This window comes from Pseudophryne corroboree, chromosome 3 (genome assembly GCF_028390025.1).
Source record: "Pseudophryne corroboree isolate aPseCor3 chromosome 3, aPseCor3.hap2, whole genome shotgun sequence".
Classification (NCBI taxonomy): domain Eukaryota; kingdom Metazoa; phylum Chordata; class Amphibia; order Anura; family Myobatrachidae; genus Pseudophryne; species Pseudophryne corroboree.
Genome location: NC_086446.1, coordinates 726,494,335 through 726,516,238, shown reverse-complemented (window position 1 = coordinate 726,516,238; position 21,904 = coordinate 726,494,335).

Sequence of the window (21,904 nt, the reverse complement as noted above, 5' to 3'; positions counted from 1 at the left end):
TGGTTTTGGGTTCGGTTCCGCGGCCGTGTTTTGGGTTCGAACGCGTTTTGGCAAAACCTCACCGAATTTTTTTGTCGGATTCGGGTGTGTTTTGGATTCGGGTGTTTTTTTTAAAAAAACACTAAAAAACAGCTTAAATCATAGAATTTGGGGGTCATTTTGATCCCAAAGTATTATTAACCTCAAAAACCATAATTTACACTCATTTTCAGTCTATTCTGAATACCTCACACCTCACAATATTATTTTTAGTCCTAAAATTTGCACCGAGGTCGCTGTGTGAGTAAGATAAGCGACCCTAGTGGCCGACACAAACACCGGGCCCATCTAGGAGTGGCACTGCAGTGTCACGCAGGATGTCCCTTCCAAAAAACCCTCCCCAAACAGCACATGACGCAAAGAAAAAAAGAGGCGCAATGAGGTAGCTGTGTGAGTAAGATTAGCGACCCTAGTGGCCGACACAAACACCGGGCCCATCTAGGAGTGGCACTGCAGTGTCACGCAGGATGTCCCTTCCAAAAAACCCTCCCCAAACAGCACATGACGCAAAGAAAAAAAGAGGCGCAATGAGGTAGCTGACTGTGTGAGTAAGATTAGCGACCCTAGTGGCCGACACAAACACCGGGCCCATCTAGGAGTGGCACTGCAGTGTCACGCAGGATGTCCCTTCCAAAAAACCCTCCCCAATCAGCACATGATGCAAAGAAAAAGAAAAGAAAAAAGAGGTGCAAGATGGAATTGTCCTTGGGCCCTCCCACCCACCCTTATGTTGTATAAACAAAACAGGACATGCACACTTTAACCAACCCATCATTTCAGTGACAGGGTCTGCCACACGACTGTGACTGATATGACGGGTTGGTTTGGACCCCCCCAAAAAAAGAAGCAATTAATCTCTCCTTGCACAAACTGGCTCTACAGAGGCAAGATGTCCACCTCATCTTCACCCTCCGATATATCACCGTGTACATCCCCCTCCTCACAGATTATCAATTCGTCCCCACTGGAATCCACCATCTCAGCTCCCTGTGTACTTTGTGGAGGCAATTGCTGCTGGTCAATGTCTCCGCGGAGGAATTGATTATAATTCATTTTAATGAACATCATCTTCTCCACATTTTCTGGATGTAACCTCGTACGCCGATTGCTGACAAGGTGAGCGGCGGCACTAAACACTCTTTCGGAGTACACACTTGTGGGAGGGCAACTTAGGTAGAATAAAGCCAGTTTGTGCAAGGGCCTCCAAATTGCCTCTTTTTCCTGCCAGTATAAGTACGGACTGTGTGACGTGCCTACTTGGATGCGGTCACTCATATAATCCTCCACCATTCTATCAATGTTGAGAGAATCATATGCAGTGACAGTAGACGACATGTCCGTAATCGTTGTCAGGTCCTTCAGTCCGGACCAGATGTCAGCATCAGCAGTCGCTCCAGACTGCCCTGCATCACCGCCAGCGGGTGGGCTCGGAATTCTGAGCCTTTTCCTCGCACCCCCAGTTGCGGGAGAATGTGAAGGAGGAGATGTTGACAGGTCGCGTTCCGCTTGACTTGACAATTTTGTCACCAGCAGGTCTTTCAACCCCAGCAGACCTGTGTCTGCCGGAAAGAGAGATCCAAGGTAGGCTTTAAATCTAGGATCGAGCACGGTGGCCAAAATGTAGTGCTCTGATTTCAACAGATTGACCACCCGTGAATCCTTGTTAAGCGAATTAAGGGCTGCATCCACAAGTCCCACATGCCTAGCGGAATCGCTCCCTTTTAGCTCCTTCTTCAATGCCTCCAGCTTCTTCTGCAAAAGCCTGATGAGGGGAATGACCTGACTCAGGCTGGCAGTGTCTGAACTGACTTCACGTGTGGCAAGTTCAAAGGGCATCAGAACCTTGCACAACGTTGAAATCATTCTCCACTGCACTTGAGACAGGTGCATTCCACCTACTATATCGTGCTCAATTGTATAGGCTTGAATGGCCTTTTGCTGCTCCTCCAACCTCTGAAGCATATAGAGGGTTGAATTCCACCTCGTTACCACTTCTTGCTTCAGATGATGGCAGGGCAGGTTCAGTAGTTTTTGGTGTCGTTTTTTAAAAAATTCTGCACCACCAAATTCAAGGTATGTGCAAAACATGGGACGTGCTGGAATTTGCCCATATTTAATGCACACACAATATTGCTGGCGTTGTCCGATGCCACAAATCCACAGGAGAGTCCAATTGGGGTAAGCCATTCCGCGATGATCTTCCTCAGTTGCCGTAAGAGGTTTTCAGCTGTGTGCGTATTCTGGAAAGCGGTGATACAAAGCGTAGCCTGCCTAGGAAAGAGTTGGCGTTTGCGAGATGCTGCTACTGGTGCCGCCGCTGCTGTTCTTGCGGCGGGAGTCCATACATCTACCCAGTGGGCTGTCACAGTCATATAGTCCTGACCCTGCCCTGCTCCACTTGTCCACATGTCCGTGGTTAAGTGGACATTGGGTACAACTGCATTTTTTAGGACACTGGTGAGTCTTTTTCTGACGTCCGTGTACATTCTCGGTATCGCCTGCCTAGAGAAGTGGAACCTAGATGGTATTTGGTAACGGGGGCACACTGCCTCAATAAATTGTCTAGTTCCCTGTGAACTAACGGCGGATACCGGACGCACGTCTAACACCAACATAGTTGTCAAGGACTCAGTTATCCGCTTTGCAGTAGGATGACTGCTGTGATATTTCATCTTCCTCGCAAAGGACTGTTGAACAGTCAATTGCTTACTGGAAGTAGTACAAGTGGGCTTACGACTTCCCCTCTGGGATGACCATCGACTCCCAGCGGCAACAACAGCAGCGCCAGCAGCAGTAGGCGTTACACGCAAGGATGCATCGGAGGAATCCCAGGCAGGAGAGGACTCGTCAGAATTGCCAGTGACATGGCCTGCAGGACTATTGGCATTCCTGGGGAAGGAGGAAATTGACACTGAGGGAGTTGGTGGGGTGGTTTGCGTGAGCTTGGTTACAAGAGGAAGGGATTTACTGGTCAGTGGACTGCTTCCGCTGTCACCCAAAGTTTTTGAACTTGTCACTGACTTATTATGAATGCGCTGCAGGTGACGTATAAGGGAGGATGTTCCGAGGTGGTTAACGTCCTTACCCCTACTTATTACAGCTTGACAAAGGGAACACACGGCTTGACACCTGTTGTCCGCATTTCTGGTGAAATACCTCCACACCGAAGAGCTGATTTTTTTGGTATTTTCACCTGGCATGTCAACGGCCATATTCCTCCCACGGACAACAGGTGTCTCCCCGGATGCCTGACTTAAACAAACCACCTCACCATCAGAATCCTCCTGGTCAATTTCCTCCCCAGCGCCAGCAACACCCATATCCTCCTCATCCTGGTGTACTTCAACACTGACATCTTCAATCTGACTATCAGGAACTGGACTGCGGGTGCTCCTTCCAGCACTTGCAGGGGGCGTGCAAATGGTGGAAGGCGCATGCTCTTCACGTCCAGTGTTGGGAAGGTCAGGCATCGCAACCGACACAATTGGACTCTCCTTGTGGATTTGGGATTTCGAAGAATGCACAGTTCTTTGCTGTGCTGCTTTTGCCAGCTTGAGTCTTTTCATTTTTCTAGCGAGAGGCTGAGTGCTTCCATCCTCATGTGAAGCTGAACCACTAGCCATGAACATAGGCCAGGGCCTCAGCCGTTCCTTGCCACTCCGTGTGGTAAATGGCATATTGGCATGTTTACGCTTCTCCTCCGACAATTTTATTTTAGGTTTTGGAGTCCTTTTTTTACTGATATTTGGTGTTTTGGATTTGACATGCTCTGTACTATGACATTGGGCATCGGCCTTGGCAGACGACGTTGCTGGCATTTCATCGTCTCGGCCATGACTAGTGGCAGCAGCTTCAGCACGAGGTGGAAGTGGATCTTGATCTTTCCCTAATTTTGGAACCTCAACATTTTTGTTCTCCATATTTTAATAGGCACAACTAAAAGGCACCTCAGGTAAACAATGGAGATGGATGGATTGGATACTAGTATACAATTATGGACGGGCTGCCGAGTGCCGACACAGAGGTAGCCACAGCCGTGAACTACCGCACTGTACTGTGTCTGCTGCTAATATATAGACTGGTTGATAAAGAGATAGTATACTCGTAACTAGTATGTATGTATAAAGAAAGAAAAAAAAACCACGGTTAGGTGGTATATACAATTATGGACGGGCTGCCGAGTGCCGACACAGAGGTAGCCACAGCCGTGAACTACCGCACTGTACTGTGTCTGCTGCTAATATATAGACTGGTTGATAAAGAGATAGTATACTCGTAACTAGTATGTATGTATAAAGAAAGAAAAAAAAACCACGGTTAGGTGGTATATACAATTATGGACGGGCTGCCGAGTGCCGACACAGAGGTAGCCACAGCCGTGAACTACCGCACTGTACTGTGTCTGCTGCTAATATAGACTGGTTGATAAAGAGATAGTATACTCGTAACTAGTATGTATGTATAAAGAAAGAAAAAAAAACCACGGTTAGGTGGTATATACAATTATGGACGGGCTGCCGAGTGCCGACACAGAGGTAGCCACAGCCGTGAACTACCGCACTGTACTGTGTCTGCTGCTAATATATAGACTGGTTGATAAAGAGATAGTATACTCGTAACTAGTATGTATGTATAAAGAAAGAAAAAAAAACCACGGTTAGGTGGTATATACAATTATGGACGGGCTGCCGAGTGCCGACACAGAGGTAGCCACAGCCGTGAACTACCGCACTGTACTGTGTCTGCTGCTAATATATAGACTGGTTGATAAAGAGATAGTATACTCGTAACTAGTATGTATGTATAAAGAAAGAAAAAAAAACCACGGTTAGGTGGTATATACAATTATGGACGGGCTGCCGAGTGCCGACACAGAGGTAGCCACAGCCGTGAACTACCGCACTGTACTGTGTCTGCTGCTAATATATAGACTGGTTGATAAAGAGATAGTATACTCGTAACTAGTATGTATGTATAAAGAAAGAAAAAAAAACCACGGTTAGGTGGTATATACAATTATGGACGGGCTGCCGAGTGCCGACACAGAGGTAGCCACAGCCGTGAACTACCGCACTGTACTGTGTCTGCTGCTAATATATAGACTGGTTGATAAAGAGATAGTATACTCGTAACTAGTATGTATGTATAAAGAAAGAAAAAAAAACCACGGTTAGGTGGTATATACAATTATGGACGGGCTGCCGAGTGCCGACACAGAGGTAGCCACAGCCGTGAACTACCGCACTGTACTGTGTCTGCTGCTAATATATAGACTGGTTGATAAAGAGATAGTATACTCGTAACTAGTATGTATGTATAAAGAAAGAAAAAAAAACCACGGTTAGGTGGTATATACAATTATGGACGGGCTGCCGAGTGCCGACACAGAGGTAGCCACAGCCGTGAACTACCGCACTGTACTGTGTCTGCTGCTAATATATAGACTGGTTGATAAAGAGATAGTATACTCGTAACTAGTATGTATGTATAAAGAAAGAAAAAAAAACCACGGTTAGGTGGTATATACAATTATGGACGGGCTGCCGAGTGCCGACACAGAGGTAGCCACAGCCGTGAACTACCGCACTGTACTGTGTCTGCTGCTAATATATAGACTGGTTGATAAAGAGATAGTATACTCGTAACTAGTATGTATGTATAAAGAAAGAAAAAAAAACCACGGTTAGGTGGTATATACAATTATGGACGGGCTGCCGAGTGCCGACACAGAGGTAGCCACAGCCGTGAACTACCGCACTGTACTGTGTCTGCTGCTAATATATAGACTGGTTGATAAAGAGATAGTATACTCGTAACTAGTATGTATGTATAAAGAAAGAAAAAAAAACCACGGTTAGGTGGTATATACAATTATGGACGGGCTGCCGAGTGCCGACACAGAGGTAGCCACAGCCGTGAACTACCGCACTGTACTGTGTCTGCTGCTAATATAGACTGGTTGATAAAGAGATAGTATACTACTAATATTATATATACTGGTGGTCAGGTCACTGGTCACTAGTCACACTGGCAGTGGCACTCCTGCAGCAAAAGTGTGCACTGTTTAATTTTAATATAATATTATGTACTCCTGGCTCCTGCTATAACCTATAACTGGCACTGCAGTAGTGCTCCCCAGTCTCCCCCACAATTATAAGCTGTGTGAGCTGAGCAGTCAGACAGATATATAATATATATAGATGATGCAGCACACTGGCCTGAGCCTGAGCAGTGCACACAGATATGGTATGTGACTGACTGAGTCACTGTGTGTATCGCTTTTTTCAGGCAGAGAACGGATATATTAAATAAACTGCACTGTGTGTCTGGTGGTCACTCACTATATAATATATTATGTACTCCTGGCTCCTGCTATAACCTATAACTGGCACTGCAGTAGTGCTCCCCAGTCTCCCCCACAATTATAAGCTGTGTGAGCTGAGCAGTCAGACAGATATATATAATATTATTTATATATAGATAATAGATGATGCAGCACACTGGCCTGAGCCTGAGCAGTGCACACAGATATGGTATGTGACTGAGTCACTGTGTGCTGTGTATCGCTTTTTTCAGGCAGAGAACGGATTATAAATAAAACTGGTGGTCACTGGTCACTATCAGCAAAACTCTGCACTGTACTGAGTACTCCTAATGCTCCCCAAAATTAGTAAATCAAGTGTCTCTCTAATCTATTCTAAACGGAGAGGACGCCAGCCACGTCCTCTCCCTATCAATCTCAATGCACGTGTGAAAATGGCGGCGACGCGCGGCTCCTTATATAGAATCCGAGTCTCGCGATAGAATCCGAGCCTCGCGAGAATCCGACAGCGTCATGATGACGTTCGGGCGCGCTCGGGTTAACCGAGCAAGGCGGGAAGATCCGAGTCGCTCGGACCCGTGAAAAAAAACATGAAGTTCTGGCGGGTTCGGATTCAGAGAAACCGAACCCGCTCATCTCTACCACACAGCACATGATGCAAAGATAAATTTTAAAAAAAAGAGGTGCAAGATGGAATTGTCCTTGGGCCCACCCACCCACCCACCCACCCACCCTTATGTTGTATAAACAGGACATGCACACTTTAACAAACCTATCATTTCAGCAACAGGGTCTGCCACACGACTGTGGCTGAAATGACTGGTTGGGCCCCCACCAAAAAAAAAAGCAATCAATCTTACCTTGCTCAAACTGGCTCTACAGAGGCAAGATGTCGACCTCATCATCCTCCTCCGATTCCTCACCCCTTTCACTGTGTACATCCCCTCCCCACAGAGTATTAATTTGTCCCCACTGAAATCCACCATCACAGGTCCCTGTGTACTTTCTGGAGGCAATTGCTGGTAAGTGTCTCCACGGAGGAATTGATTATAATTCATTTTGATGAACATCATCTTCTTCTTCACATTTTGTGGAAGTAACCTCGTACGCCGATCGCTGAAAAGGTGACCGGCTGCACTAAGCACTCTTTCGGAGTACACACTGGAGGGGGGGGGGGCAACTTAGGTATAATAAAGCCAGTTTGTGCAAGGGCCTCCAAATTGCCTCTTTTTCCTGTCAGTATACGTATGGACTGTCAGACGTGCCTACTTGGATGCTGTCACTCATATAATCCTCCACCATTCTTTCAATGGTGACAGAATCATATGCAGTGACAGTAGACGAGATGTCAGTAATCGTTGGCAGGTCCTTCAGTCCGGACCAGATGTCAGTTTTCGCTCCTGACTGCCCTGCATCACCGCCAGCGGGTGGTTTTGGAAATCTGATCCTTTTCCTGGCAGCTCCAGTGGCGGGAGAAAATGAAGGAGGAGCTGTTTGCAGGTCACGTTCCGCTTGACTTGACAAGTGTCTCACCAGCAGGTCTTTGAACATGTGCAGACTTGTGTCTGCCGGAAAGAGAGATACAACTTAGGCTTTAAACCTAGGATCGAGCACGGTGGCCAAAATGTAGTTCTCTGATTTCAACAGATTGACCACCCGTGAATCCTGGTTAAGCGAATTAAGGGCTCCATCCACAAGTCCCACATGCCTAGCGGAATCGCTCAGTTTTAGCTCCTCCTTCAATGTCTCCAGCTTCTTCTGCAAAAGCCTGATGAGGGGAATGACCAGACTCAGGCTGGCAGTGTCTGAACTGACTTCACGTGTGTCAAGTCCAAAATGTTGCAGAACCTTGCACAACGTTGAAATCATTCTCCACTGCGCTTGAGTCAGGTGCATTCCCCCTTCTTTGCCTATATTGTAGGCAGATGTATAGGCTTGAATGGACTTTTGCTGCTCCTCCATCCTTTGAAGCATATAGAGGGTTGAATTCCACCTCGTTACCACCTCTTGCTTCAGCTGATGGCGGGGCAGGTTCAGAAGTGTTTGCTGGTGCTCCAGTCTTCGGCACGCGGTGGCTGAATGCCGAAAGTGGCCCGCAATTCTTCGGGCCACCGACAGCATCTCTTGCACGCCCCTGTCATTTAAAAAAAAATTCTGCACCACCAAATTCATTGTATGTGCAAAACATGGGACGTGCTGGAATTTGCCCACATGTAATGCACGCACAATATTGGTGGCATTGTCCGATGTCACAAATCCCCAGGAGAGTCCAATTGGGGTAAGCCAATCTGCGATGATGTTCTTCAGTTTCCGTAAGAGGTTGTCAGCTGTGTGCCTCTTATGGAAAGCGGTGATACAAAGCGTAGCCTGCCTAGGAATGAGTTGGCGTTTGCGAGATGCTGCTACTGGTGCCGCCGCTGCTGCTGTTGTTGCTGCAGGAGGCAATACATCTACCCAGTGGGCTGTCACAGTCATATAGTCCATAGTCTGCCCTGCTCCACTTGTCCACATGTCCGTGGTTAAGTGGACATTGGGTACAACTGCATTTTTTAGGACACTGGTGACTTTTTTTCTGATGTCTGTGTACATTCTCGGTATCGCCTTCTTAGAGAAGTGGAACCTAGATGGTATTTGGTACCAGGGACACAATAGGTCAAGAAATTATCTAAGTCCCTGTGAACTAATGCCGAATGTTGGATAGTCAATTGCTTACTGGAAGTAGTACAAGTGGTCTTCCGACTTGCCCTCTGGGATGATGATCGACTCCCAGCAGCAACAACAGCAGCAGCGCCAGCAGCAGTAGGCGTTAAACTCAAGGATCCATCGGAGGAATCCCGGTCAGGAGAAGACTCGTCAGACTTGCCAGTGACATCGCCTGCAGGACTATTGGCGTTCCTGTCTAAGGAGGAAATTGACACTGAGGGAGTTGGTGGTGTGGTTTGCAGGAGCTTGAGGTTGAGGAGCAGAGGAAGAAGGGATTTAGTTATCAGTGGACTGCTTCCGCTGTCACCCAAAGTTTTTGAACTTGTCAATGACTTCTGATGAATGCGCTCCAAGTGACGTATAAGGGAGGATGTTCCAAGGTGGTTAACGTCCTTACCCCTACTTATTACAGCTTGACAAAGGCAACACTCGGCTTGACACCAGTTGTCCGCATTTCTGTTGAAATATTTCCACACCGAAGAGGTGATTTTTTTGGTATTTTGACCAGGCATGTCAATGGCCATATTCATCCCACGGACAACAGGTGTCTCCCCGGGTGCCTGACTTAAACAAACCACCTCTCCATCAGATACCTCCTTGTCAATTTCCTCCTCAGCGCCAGCAACAGTCATTTCCTCATCCTGGTGTACTTCAACAGTGACATCTTCAATTTGAATATCAGGAACTGTACTGTGGGTGCTCCTTCCAGCACCTGCAGGGGGCGTGCAAATGGTGGAAGGAGCCACCTCTTCCCGTCCAGTGTTGGGAAGGTCAGGCATTGCAAACTACACAATTGGACTCTCCTTGGAGATTTGTGATTTAGAAGAACACACAGTTCATTTCTGTGCTCTTGCCAGCTTAACTCTTTTCATTTTTCTAGCGGGAGGATGAGTGCTTCTATCCTCATGTGAAGCTGAACCACAAGCCATGAACATAGGCCAGGGCCTCAGCCGTTCCTTGCCACTCCGTGTCGTAAATGGCATATTGGCAAGTTTACGCTTCTCCTCAGACGATTTTAATTTAGATTTTTGGGTCATCATTTTACTGAACTTTTGCTTTTTGGATTTGACACGCTCTCTACTATGACATTGGGCATCGGCCTTGGCAGACGATATTGATGGCATTTCATCGTCTCTGCCATGACTAGTTGCAGCAGCTTCAGCACTAGGTGGAAGTGGATCTTGATCTTTCCCTATTTTACCCTCCACATTTTTGTTCTCCATTTTTTTTTGTGTGGAATTATATGCCAGTAATATTATTATATCAATAGCAATGGCCTACTGTACTACTATATACTGCTCACAACAATGCAGCACAGATATGGATACTTGATGTGACACGGAGCTGCAAGATACAGCAATGGCCTACTGTACTGTACTACTATATATACTGGTGGTCACCAAAATGCTGCACTGTACTACTATCTACTGCTCACAACCATACAGCACAGATATGGATACTTGAAGTTACACGGATCTGCAAGATACGGCAATTGCCTACTGTACTGTACTACTATATATACTGGTGGTCACCAAAATGCTGCACTGTACTACTATTTACTGCTAACAACAATGCAGCACAGATATGGATACTTGAAGTGACACGGAGCTGCAAGATACAGCAATGGCATACTGTACTGTACAACTATAAACTGGTGGTCACCAGAATGCTGCACTGTACTACTATATACTGCTCACAACAATGCAGCACAGATATGGATACTTGAAGTGACACAGAGCTGCAAGATACAGCAATGGCCTACTGTACTGTACTACTATATAAACTGGTGGTCACCAAAATGCTGCACTGTACTACTATATACTGCTCACAACAATGCAGCACAGATATGGATACTTGAAGTGACACGGAGCTGCAAGATACAGCAATGGCCTACTGTACTGTACTACTATATATGCTGGTGGTCACCAAAATGCTGCACTGTACTACTAAATACTGCTCACAACAATGCAGCACAGATATGGATACTTGAAGTGATACGGAGCTGCAAGATACAGCAATGGCCTACTGTACTGTACAACTATATACTGGTGGTCACCAAAATGCTGCACTGTACTACTATATACTGCTCACAACAATGCAGCACAGATATGGATACTTTAAGTGACACAGAGCTGCAAGATACAGCAATGGCCTACTGTACTGTACAATTATATACTGGTGGTCACCAAAATGCTGCACTGTACTACTATATACTGCTCACAACAATGCAGCACAGATATGGATACTTGAAGTGACATAGAGCTGCAAGATACAGCAATTGCGTACTGTACTGTACAACTATATACTGGTGGTCACCAAAATGCTGCACTGTACTACTATATACTACTCGCAACAATGCAGCACATATATGGACACTTTAAGTGACACGGAGCTGCAAGATACAGCAATGGCCTACTGTACTGTACTACTATATATACTGGTGGTCACCAAAATGCTGCACTGTACTACTATATACTGTTTACAACAATGCAGCACAGATATTGATACTTGAGGTGACACGGAGCTGCAAGATACAGCAATGGCCTACTGTACTGTACTACTATATATACTGGTGGTCACCAAAATGCTGCACTGTACTACTATATACTGCTCACAACAATGCAGCACAGATATTGATACTTGAAGTGACATGGAGCTGCAAGATACAGCAATGGCCTACTGTACTGTACTACTATATATACTGGTGGTCACCAAAATGCTGCACTGTACTATTATATACTGCTCACAACAATGCAGCACAGATATGGATACTTGAAGTGACACGGAGCTGCAAGATACAGCAATGGCCTACTGTACTGTACTACTATAAATACTGGTGGTCACCAAAATGCTGCACTGTACTACTATATACTGCTCACAACAATGCTGCACAGATATGGATACTTGAAGTGACACGGAGCTGCAAGATACAGCAACGGCCTACTGTACTGTACTACTATATATACTGGTGGTCACCAAAATGCTGCACTGTACTACTATATACTGCTCACAACAATGCAGCACAGATATGGATACTTGAAGTGACACAGAGCTGCAAGATACAGCAATGGCCTACTGTACTGTACAACTATATACTGGTGGTCACCAAAATGCTGCACTGTACTACTATATAGTATATATTGGTCACACAACAATGCAGCAGATATTGAGCACTGATCAGGATACTGTCTAGAATGGAGTCTGACACGGAGCTGCAAGATACAGCAATGGACTAGTGTACTGTACTACTTTAATATACTGGTGATCACCACAATGCAGCACACTGAGCACAGATATTTGCAGCACACTGAGCACAGATATTGAGCTTTTCAGGATGAGACCGTAGCCACGTCCTCTTCCCTCAATCTCCAATGCACGAGTGAAAATGGTGGCGACGCGCGCCTCTTTATATGGAATACGAATCTCGTGAGAATCCGACAGTGGGATGATGACGTTCGGCCTCGTTCGGGTTAACCGAGCAAGGCGGGAAGATCCGAGGCTGCCTCGGACCCAGGGGGTTCGGATCTCGACGAACCGAACCCGCTCATCTCTACTTTATACCGTAGAGTTTGGATTCATTGTATTCTGCAGTCAGCTGATGAAAGGAACTCCAGGATTAGGCGATGGAGGATCATCTGATGGAATCCAAAATGTCAGCGACCATGTCCAGACTTGGAGGGAAACTCCACAAACACTAGGAAGCAAGCACAATGGAGAATGAACACTGAAACAACAAAAGACAGCGCTGTGAAGTGCCACACACACAGAGACAGTGGCTGCTGCAGGAGACCTCATGCGGGATTAGCATCGGCGGACCTCTGAGAGCGATGTGTGGACACAGCTCACATGGACCTCTGTGCCAGCCATGACAGACGCATAGGTAAGAAAGTGGTTTTAAATGTCCAGAGTGTGACACAGACCTAATGCCTGGCAGCCTGGTGGTCTAGGGAGGGTAAAATATAGTAGGTGAGGGCCCAAGGACACCTGCCAGTAACATTGTGATAGGCTGCAACGGGGTTCTTCATCAGCTCTTTTGCATTCCACATGCTGCAGCTCTTTCCTCTGGTCTTCAATGTCTTCCTCGGCTCCCGCCGTTGACTGCCGTCTTCCATGCCTCTCGTCTGTTGCTGTTGCTGAGGATTCCGCCACCATGCCTCTTCTTCTGCCTCTGGCTCTTCTTTCTTCAAAAGCTCTTCTTTACTCCATCTGCGGTGCCTGAGTGACCTCTCCCGTTCCGCAGCATCTACTATAAGATGCACGGGGGTGGAGCTATGATGCGCAAGTTCAGATTGGCTTGCTGCAGCCTCTCGTGATTGGCTACTGGCTCGTGAGCCGTGATTGGCTCGCAGTCAGTGCCAGTTTTTGAATGACGGTCTCTGATTGGATAAATCCGAATCCTTGCAGATTCAGCTTCATCCATAACAGGACGGGGAAACACGGCATCGACGTCTTCCACAATGACGCTGCTCACCGAAACAGGCCGCGATGGGGACAGGTGAATGCCCTCCTGCGTTTCCTCTGTCGGGCACCCACCTACACAAAGACAGGACCTTAATGTTGCAGCAACCTCTAATTAGTACATCAGGCACAACGCATATCCTGAATTCTTTATTGCCTCTTCTGGCTATGTTGTATGTTTGTATGCTCATATTATATATCCTCATATATATGTACTAGGTGATTCATCGCGCCCTACGGGCGCTCTTCACACCGTCGGAAGGGGCTATGCCCCGTTAACCCCTGCAGGCCTTTGAACATACGCAGGCCGGTAAATTTCAGAATCAGAAACGCAGGGCAGTATAGAGGGCATACAGAAATGGTGTCCGGTTGAGAAAATAAGATTTTACTCACCGGTAAATCTATTTCTCGTAGTCCGTAGTGGATGCTGGGGACTCCGTAAGGACCATGGGGAATAGACGGCTCCGCAGGAGACTGGGCACATCTAAGAAAGATTTAGGACTATCTGGTGTGCACTGGCTCCTCCCCCTATGACCCTCCTCCAAGCCTCAGTTAGGAACTGTGCCCGGAAGAGCTGACACAATAAGGAAGGATTTTTGAATCCCGGGTAAGACTCATACCAGCCACACCAATCACACCATATAACACGTGATAGGAACCCCGGTTAACAGTACGATAACAAAATGGAGCCTCTGAAGAGATGGCTCACAACAAAACCCGCTTTTTGTAACAATAACTATGTACAGGTATTGCAGACAATCCGCACTTGGGATGGGCGCCCAGCATCCACTACGGACTACGAGAAATAGATTTACCGGTGAGTAAAATCTTATTTTCTCTGACGTCCTAGTGGATGCTGGGGACTCCGTAAGGACCATGGGGATTATACCAAAGCTCCCAAACGGGCGGGAGAGTGCGGATGACTCTGCAGCACCGAATGAGAGAATTCCAGGTCCTCCTCAGCCAGGGTATCAAATTTGTAGAATTTTGCAAACGTGTTTGCCCCCGACCAAGTAGCTGCTCGGCAAAGTTGTAAAGCCGAGACCCCTCGGGCAGCCGCCCAAGATGAGCCCACCTTCCGTGTGGAATGGGCTTTTACAGATTTAGGCTGCGGTAAGCCTACCGCAGAATGCGCCAGCTGAATAGTGCTACAAATCCAGCGCGCAATAGACTGCTTAGAAGCAGGAGCACCCAGCTTGGTGGGTGCATACAGGATAAACAGCGAGTCAGTCTTTCTGACTCCAGCCGTCCTGGAAATATAAATTTTTAGGGCCCTGACTACGTCCAGCAACTTGGAATCCTCCAAGTCCCTAGTAGCCGCAGGCACCACAATAGGTTGGTTCAAGTGAAAAGCTGAGACCACCTTTGGGAGAAACTGAGGACGAGTCCTCAATTCTGCCCTATCCATATGGAAAATCAGATAAGGGCTTTTACAAGACAAAGCCGCCAATTCTGAAACCCGCCTGGCCGACGCCAAGGCCAACAGCATGACCACTTTCCACGTGAGATATTTTAAATCCACAGTCTTAAGTGGTTCGAACCAATGTGATTTCAGGAATGCCAAAACCACATTGAGATCCCAAGGTGCCACTGGGGGCACAAAAGGAGGCTGAATATGCAGTACTCCTTTGACAAAAGTCTGAACTTCGGGCAGTGAAGCCAGTTCTTTTTGGAAGAAAATCGACAGAGCCGAAATCTGGACCTTTATGGACCCCAATTTGAGGCCCAACGTCACCCCTGCTTGCAGGAAGTGCAGGAATCGACCCAGTTGAAATTCCTCCGTCGGGGCCTTCATGGCCTCACACCAAGCAACATATTTTCGCCAAATGCGGTGATAATGTCTTGCGGTGACATCCTTCCTGGCTTTGATCAGGGTAGGGATGACTTCCCCCGGAATACCCTTTTCCTTCAGGATCCGGTGTTCAACCGCTATGCCGTCAAACGCAGCCGCGGTAAGTCTTGGAACAGACAGGGTCCCTGCTGCAGCAGGTCTTGTCTGAGCGGCAGAGGCCAAGGGTCCTCTGTAAGCATCTCTTGAAGTTCCGGGTACCAAGCTCTTCTTGGCCAATCCGGAACCACGAGTATGGTTTTCACTCCTCGCCTTCTTATTATTCTCAGTACCTTGGGTATGAGAGGTAGAGGAGGAAACACATAAACCGACTGGTACACCCATGGTGTCACTAGAGCGTCCACCGCTATTGCTTGAGGGTCTCTTGACCGGGCGCAATATCTTTTCAACTTCTTGTTGAGGCGGGACGCCATCATGTCTACCTGTGGTTTTTCCCACCGGTTGACCAGCATTTGGAAGACTTCTGGATGAAGTCCCCATTCTCCCGGGTGGAGGTCGTGCCTGCTGAGGAAGTCTGCTTCCCAGTTGTCCACTCCCGGAATGAACACTGCCGTCAGTGCTAACACATGATTCTCTACCCATCTGAGAATCCTTGTGGCTTCTGCCATCGCCATCCTGCTTCTCGTGCCGCCCTGTCTGTTTACATGGGCGACCGCCGTGATGTTGTCTGACTGGATCAGTACCGGCTGGTTTTGAAGCAGGGGTCTTGCCTGGCTTAGGGCATTGTAAATGGCCCTTAGCTCCAGGATATTTATGTGAAGAGAAATCTCCTGATTTGACCACAGTCCTTGGAAATTTCTTCCCTTTGTGACTGCCCCCCAGCCCCGAAGGCTGGCATCCGTGGTCACCAGGACCCAGTCCTGTATTCCGAATCTGCGGCCCTCTAGTAGATGAGCCCTCTACAGCCACCACAGCAGCGACACCCTGGTTCTGGTCGATAGGGTTATCCGCTGTTGCATCTGGAGATGGGACCCGGACCATTTGTCCAACAGGTCCCACTGGAACGTCCTTGCGTGGAACCTTCCGAATTGAATTGCTTCGTACGAAGCTACCATTTTTCCCAGGACTCGTGTGCATTGATGTACCGACACTTTTCCTGGTTTTAGAATGTCTCTGACCAGAGATGACAATTCCTCGGCTTTTTCCAGTGGAAGAAACACTCTTTTCTGGTCTGTGTCCAGAATCATTCCCAGGAACAGAAGAGGTGTCGTCGGGACCAGCTGTGACTTTGGAATGTTTAGAATCCAGCCGTGCTGTTGTAGCACTTCCTGAGAAAGTGCCACCCCCACTATCAACTGTTCTTTGGACCTCGCCTTTATCAGGAGATCGTCCAAGTACGGGATAATTAAAACTCCCTTCTTGCGAAGGAGTATCATCATTTCGGCCATTACCTTGGTAAAGACCCTCGGTGCCGTGGATAACCCGAACGGCAGCGTCTGGAACTGATAGTGACAGTCCTGTACCACAAATCTGAGGTATTCCTGGTGCGGAGGGTAAATGGGGACATGCAGGTACGCATCCTTGATGTCCAGGGATACCATGTAATCCCCCTCCTCCAGGCTCGCAATAACCGCCCTGAGCGATTCCATCTTGAACTTGAACCTTTTGATATAAGTGTTCAAGGTTTTTAAATTTAAGATGGGTCTCACCGAACCGTCCGGTTTCGGTACCACAAACATTGTGGAGTAGTAACCCTTCCCTTGCTGATGGAGGGGTACCTTGACGATCACTTTCTGTGAATACAGTTTTTGAATAGCCACCAACACTGCCTCCCTGGCAGAGGGAGTTGCCGGCAAGGCAGATTTTAGGAAACGGCGGGGGGGAGACGTCTCGAATTCCAGCCTGTACCCCTGAGATACTACTTGAAGGACCCAGGGATCCACTTGTGAGAGAGCCCACTGTGTGCTGAAAAACCTGAGACGTGCCCCCACCGTTCCCGATTCCGCCTGAGCAGCCCCAGCGTCATGCTGTGGACTTACCGGACGCAGGGGAGGACTTCTGCTCCTGGGAACTAGCTGTGTGCTGCAGCTTTTTCCCCCTTCCTCTGCTCCTCGGCAGAAAGGATGAGCCTCTAGCCCGCTTATTTTTCTGGGGCCGAAAGGACTGTACCTGATAATACGGTGCTTTCTTTTGCTGTGGGGTAGCCTGTGGCAAAAAAGTCGATTTCCCAGCAGTAGCTGTGGAAACGAGGTCTGAAAGACCTTCCCCAAAAAGTTCCGCCCCTTTATAGGGTAAAACTTCCATGTGCCGCTTGGAGTCGGCATCACCTGACCATTGCCTAGTCCATAACCCCCGTCTGGCGGCAATGGACATAGCGCTTATTTTTGATGCCAGCCGGCAAATATCCCTCTGTGCATCACGCATGTATAAGACCGCGTCTTTTATATGGTCAATCGTTAGCAAAATATTGTCCCTATCCATGGTATCAATGTTTTCCGACAGGGAATCTGACCACGCAGCAGCAGCACTGCACATCCAAGCTGATGCAATAGCGGGTCTCAATATAATGCCAGTGTGTGTGTATATAGCTTTTAGGGTACTTTCCAGCTTTCTATCAGCAGGTTCAGCTGGGGACTCCGTAAGGACCATGGGGAATAGACGGCTCCGCAGGAGACTGGGCACATCTAAGAAAGATTTAGGACTATCTGGTGTGCACTGGCTCCTCCCCCTATGACCCTCCTCCAAGCCTCAGTTAGATTTCTGTGCCCGGCTGAGCTGGATGCACACTAGGGGCTCTCCTGAGCTCCTAGAAGAAAGTATAGTTTAGGTTTTTTATTTTCAGTGAGACCTGCTGGCAACAGGCTCACTGCAACGAGGGACTAAGGGGAGAAGAAGCGAACCTACCTAAGTGGTGGTAGGGGTGTAGCGGGGGGAGAGGTGGGGGAGGGGCGAGGGTGCCGTGGGTGGGGGAGAAGCGGGGGGTGCTGCAGGTTTGGGAGCTAAGGGTGGGGGCGGGAGTGCCGCGGGTGGGGGGCGGATGTGGTTGGGGGAGGGGGCAGGGGGGCGCGGGTGTCGGAGGGGTGGGAGTGGCGTGGGTGGGGTGCCGCTGGTGTTAGTGCTACGGGTGTGGGAGGGGGCGGGAGTGCCGTGGGTGGGTGGTGGATGCAGTGGGTGCCGCGGGTGGGGGGCCGCAGGTGTTGGTGCTACGGGTGGGGGAGGGGGCGGAAGTGCCGGGGGTCTGTGGCGGGTGCCGTGGTTGGGAGGGGGGGTGAGTGCGGCTGTCAGTGGTCGTCTATGGCACAGTAGCATTTTCCCCCGAACCCTGCAGCAGCCGCAAGACTGAAGTGGTTGGTGTGAGTCCCGCTTACAGTCGCCGGCTGCAGAGTCACCAGGGTGCAGGGAGTGAACGGGGAGAAGGGAGACAGGGGACTGGGCAGAGATGGGGAGGGGACTGGGCGGGGATGGGCAGATAGAGGGAGGGGACTGTTCCTAGCCTGCATCCAGCCACCCAGATCTGTGCCTGTGACTCCGCCCAGCGTTACGGCCAGGCCAAGAGTCACAGATTTGGCCTATTATATAGGAGATATCCTTTCCATGTACATTTAATTTGCACTGCCGTACATGTGACTATGTTACTGTGTCTTCTTTATTGATTATCTGATGTTAAAATTCAATTAATTGTCTTTAAAAAAAAAGATCATATAAACCATACCTCCCAACTGTCCCGATTTTCGCGGGACAGTCCCGTTTTTTGGGGACTGTCCCGCTGTCCCACCCGCGGGCCGCAGTGTCCCGCGGTGAGGGGGGAGGCAGTTGGGAGGCTCCTGTACTCACTGCCCTGCTTAGCATAGCAGCGGTGAAGGGGCATGCCAGCGGCTCACGGAGCGCTGGGCATGCCCCCTCAGTGACGAAAACTGGGGCATGGCTCGTGATTGTGGGTCCTCCGCGGAGCCACGCCCCCTTTCTTAGGCCACACCCCCTTTTCGGGAGCGCTTCTAACAAGGTAAAAGTTGGGAGGTATGTATAAACAGTTCTTAAAATGCTTACATGCAGTATGCTACTGTTAGAAATGACTTTACATATTAAATCCAATACAGTCTATTACTAAGTAAACTCATTGTGTTTCATACAAAAAAGTGTGTAAACTTGGAGCCTGAGCATGTGTATGTGTAACATAAATAATGGGAGTAAGTACATGTTTCTGTTTGTAACTGTTAATACCGTAGCTAAAGAGCGAATTTGTAAGAGCTAGCGTGCATGCAGTGCTGTTGCTGGCGGCTGATGTATTTGTTGGGCCTTGCTGGTGCAGTGTGGTGCTGGCAGCTGATGTATTTGTTGGGCCTCGCTGGTGCAGTGCTGTTGCTGGCAGCTGATGTATTTGTTGGGCCTTAATGGTGCAGTGCCTTGCTGGTGGCTGATGTATTTTTTGGGCCTCGCAGGTGCAGTGCTGTTGCTGGCAGCTATTGTATTTGTTAGGCCTCTCTGGGGCAATGTTGTTGCTGGCGGCAGATGTATTTGTTGGGCCTTGCTGGTGCAGTGTGGTGCTGGCGGCTGATGTATTTGTTGGGCCTTGCTGGTGCAGTGTGGTGCTGGTGGCTGATGTATTTGTTGGGCCTCTCATGTGCAGTGCTGTTGCTGACGGCTGATGTATTTGTTGGGACTTGCTGGAGCAGTGCTGTTGCTGGTGGCTAATGTAATTGTTGGGCCTCGCTGGTGCAGTGCTGTTGCTGGCAGCTGATGTATTTGTTGGGCCTCGCTGGTGCAGTGCTGTTGCTGGCAGCTGATGTATTTGTTGGGCATTGATGGTGCAGTGCCTTGCTGGCGGTAGATGTATTTGTTGGGCCTTGCTGGTGCAGTGTGGTGCTGGTGGCTGATGTATTTTTTAGGCCTCCCTGGTGCAGTGCTGTTGCTGGTGGCTGATGTATTTGTTGGGCCTTGATGGTGCAGTTCTGTTGCTGGTGGCTGATGTATTTGCTGGGCCTCGCAGGTGCAGTGCTGTTGCTGGCACCTAATATATTTGTTAGACATCTCTGGTGCAGTGCTGTTGATGGCGGCTGATGTATTTGTTGGGCCTTGCTGGAGCAGTGCTGTTGCTGGTGGCTGATGTAATTGTTGGGCCTCGCTGGTGCAGTGCCATTGCTGGTGGCTGATGTATTTGTTGGGCCTAGCAGGTGCAGTGCTGTTGCTGGCAGCTAATGGATTTGTTAGGCCTCTCTGGTGCAGTGCTGTTGCTGGCGGCAGATGTATTTGTTGGGCCTTGCTGGTGCAGTGTGGTGCTGGTGGCTGATGTATTTGCTGGGCCTCGCTGGTGCTGTGCTGTTGCTGGCGGCTGATGTATTTGTTGGGACTCTCTGGTGCAGCGCTGTTGCTGGCAGCTGATGTATTTGTTGGTCCTTGATGGTGCAGTGCTGTTGCTGGTGGCTGATGTATTTGTTGCGCCTTGACGGTGCAGTGCTGTTGCTGGTGGCTGATGTATTTGTTGGGCCTCGCAGGTGCAGTGCTGTTGCTGGCAGATAATGTATTTGTTAGGCCTCTCTGGTGCAGTGCTGTTGCTGGCTGCAGATGTATTTGTTGGGCCTTGCTGGTACAGTGTTGTGCTGGTGGCTGATGTATTTGTTAGGCCTCGCTGGTGCTGTGCTGTTGCTGGCGGCTGATGAATTTATGGGCCTCTCTGGTGCAGTGCTGTTGCTTGCAGCTGATGTATTTGTTGGGCCTTGATGGTGCAGTGCTGTTGCTGGTGGCTGATGTATTTGTTGTACCTCGCAGGTGCATTGCTGTTGCTGGCAGCTAATGTGTTTTTTAGACATCTGTTGTGCAGTGCTGTTGATGGCGGCTGATGTATTTGTTGGGTCTTGCTGGAGCAGTGTGGTGCTGGTGGCCGATGTATTTGTTGGGCCTCGCTGGTGCAGTGCTGTTGCTGGTGGCTGATGTATTTGTTGGGCCTCTCTGGTGCAGTGCTGTTGCTGATGTATTTGTTGGGCCTTGATGGTGCAGTGCTGTTGCTGGTGGCTGATGTATTTGTTGGACCTAGCAGGTGCAGTGCTGTTGCTGGCAGCTAATGTATTTGTTAGACATCTCTGGTGCAGTGCTGTTGCTGGCGGATGATGTATTTGTTGGGCCATGCTGGAGCAGTGGTGTTGCTGGTGGCTGATGTATTTGTTGGGCCTCGCTGGTGCAGTGCTGTTGCTGGTGGCTGATGTATTTGTTAGGCCTCTCTAGTGCAGTGCTGTTGCTGGTGGCTGATGTATTTGTTGGGACTTGCTGATGCTGGCGGCTGATGTATTTGTTGGGCCTCGCTGGTGCAGTGCTGTTGCTGGCAGACAATGTATTTGTTGTGCCTTGCTAGTGCAGTGCTGTTGCTGGCGGCTGATATATTTGTTGGGCCTTACTGGTGCAGTGCTGTTGCTGGCAGTTGATGTATCTGCTGGACCTCGCTGATGCAGTGCTGTTGCTGGTGGCTGATGTATTTGTTGGGCCTTGCTGGTGCAGTGCTGTTGCTGTCAGCTAATGTATTTGTTGGGCATCGCTGGTGCAGTGCTGTTGCTGGAGGCTTATGTATTCATTGGGCCTCACTGGTGCAGTGCTATTGCTAG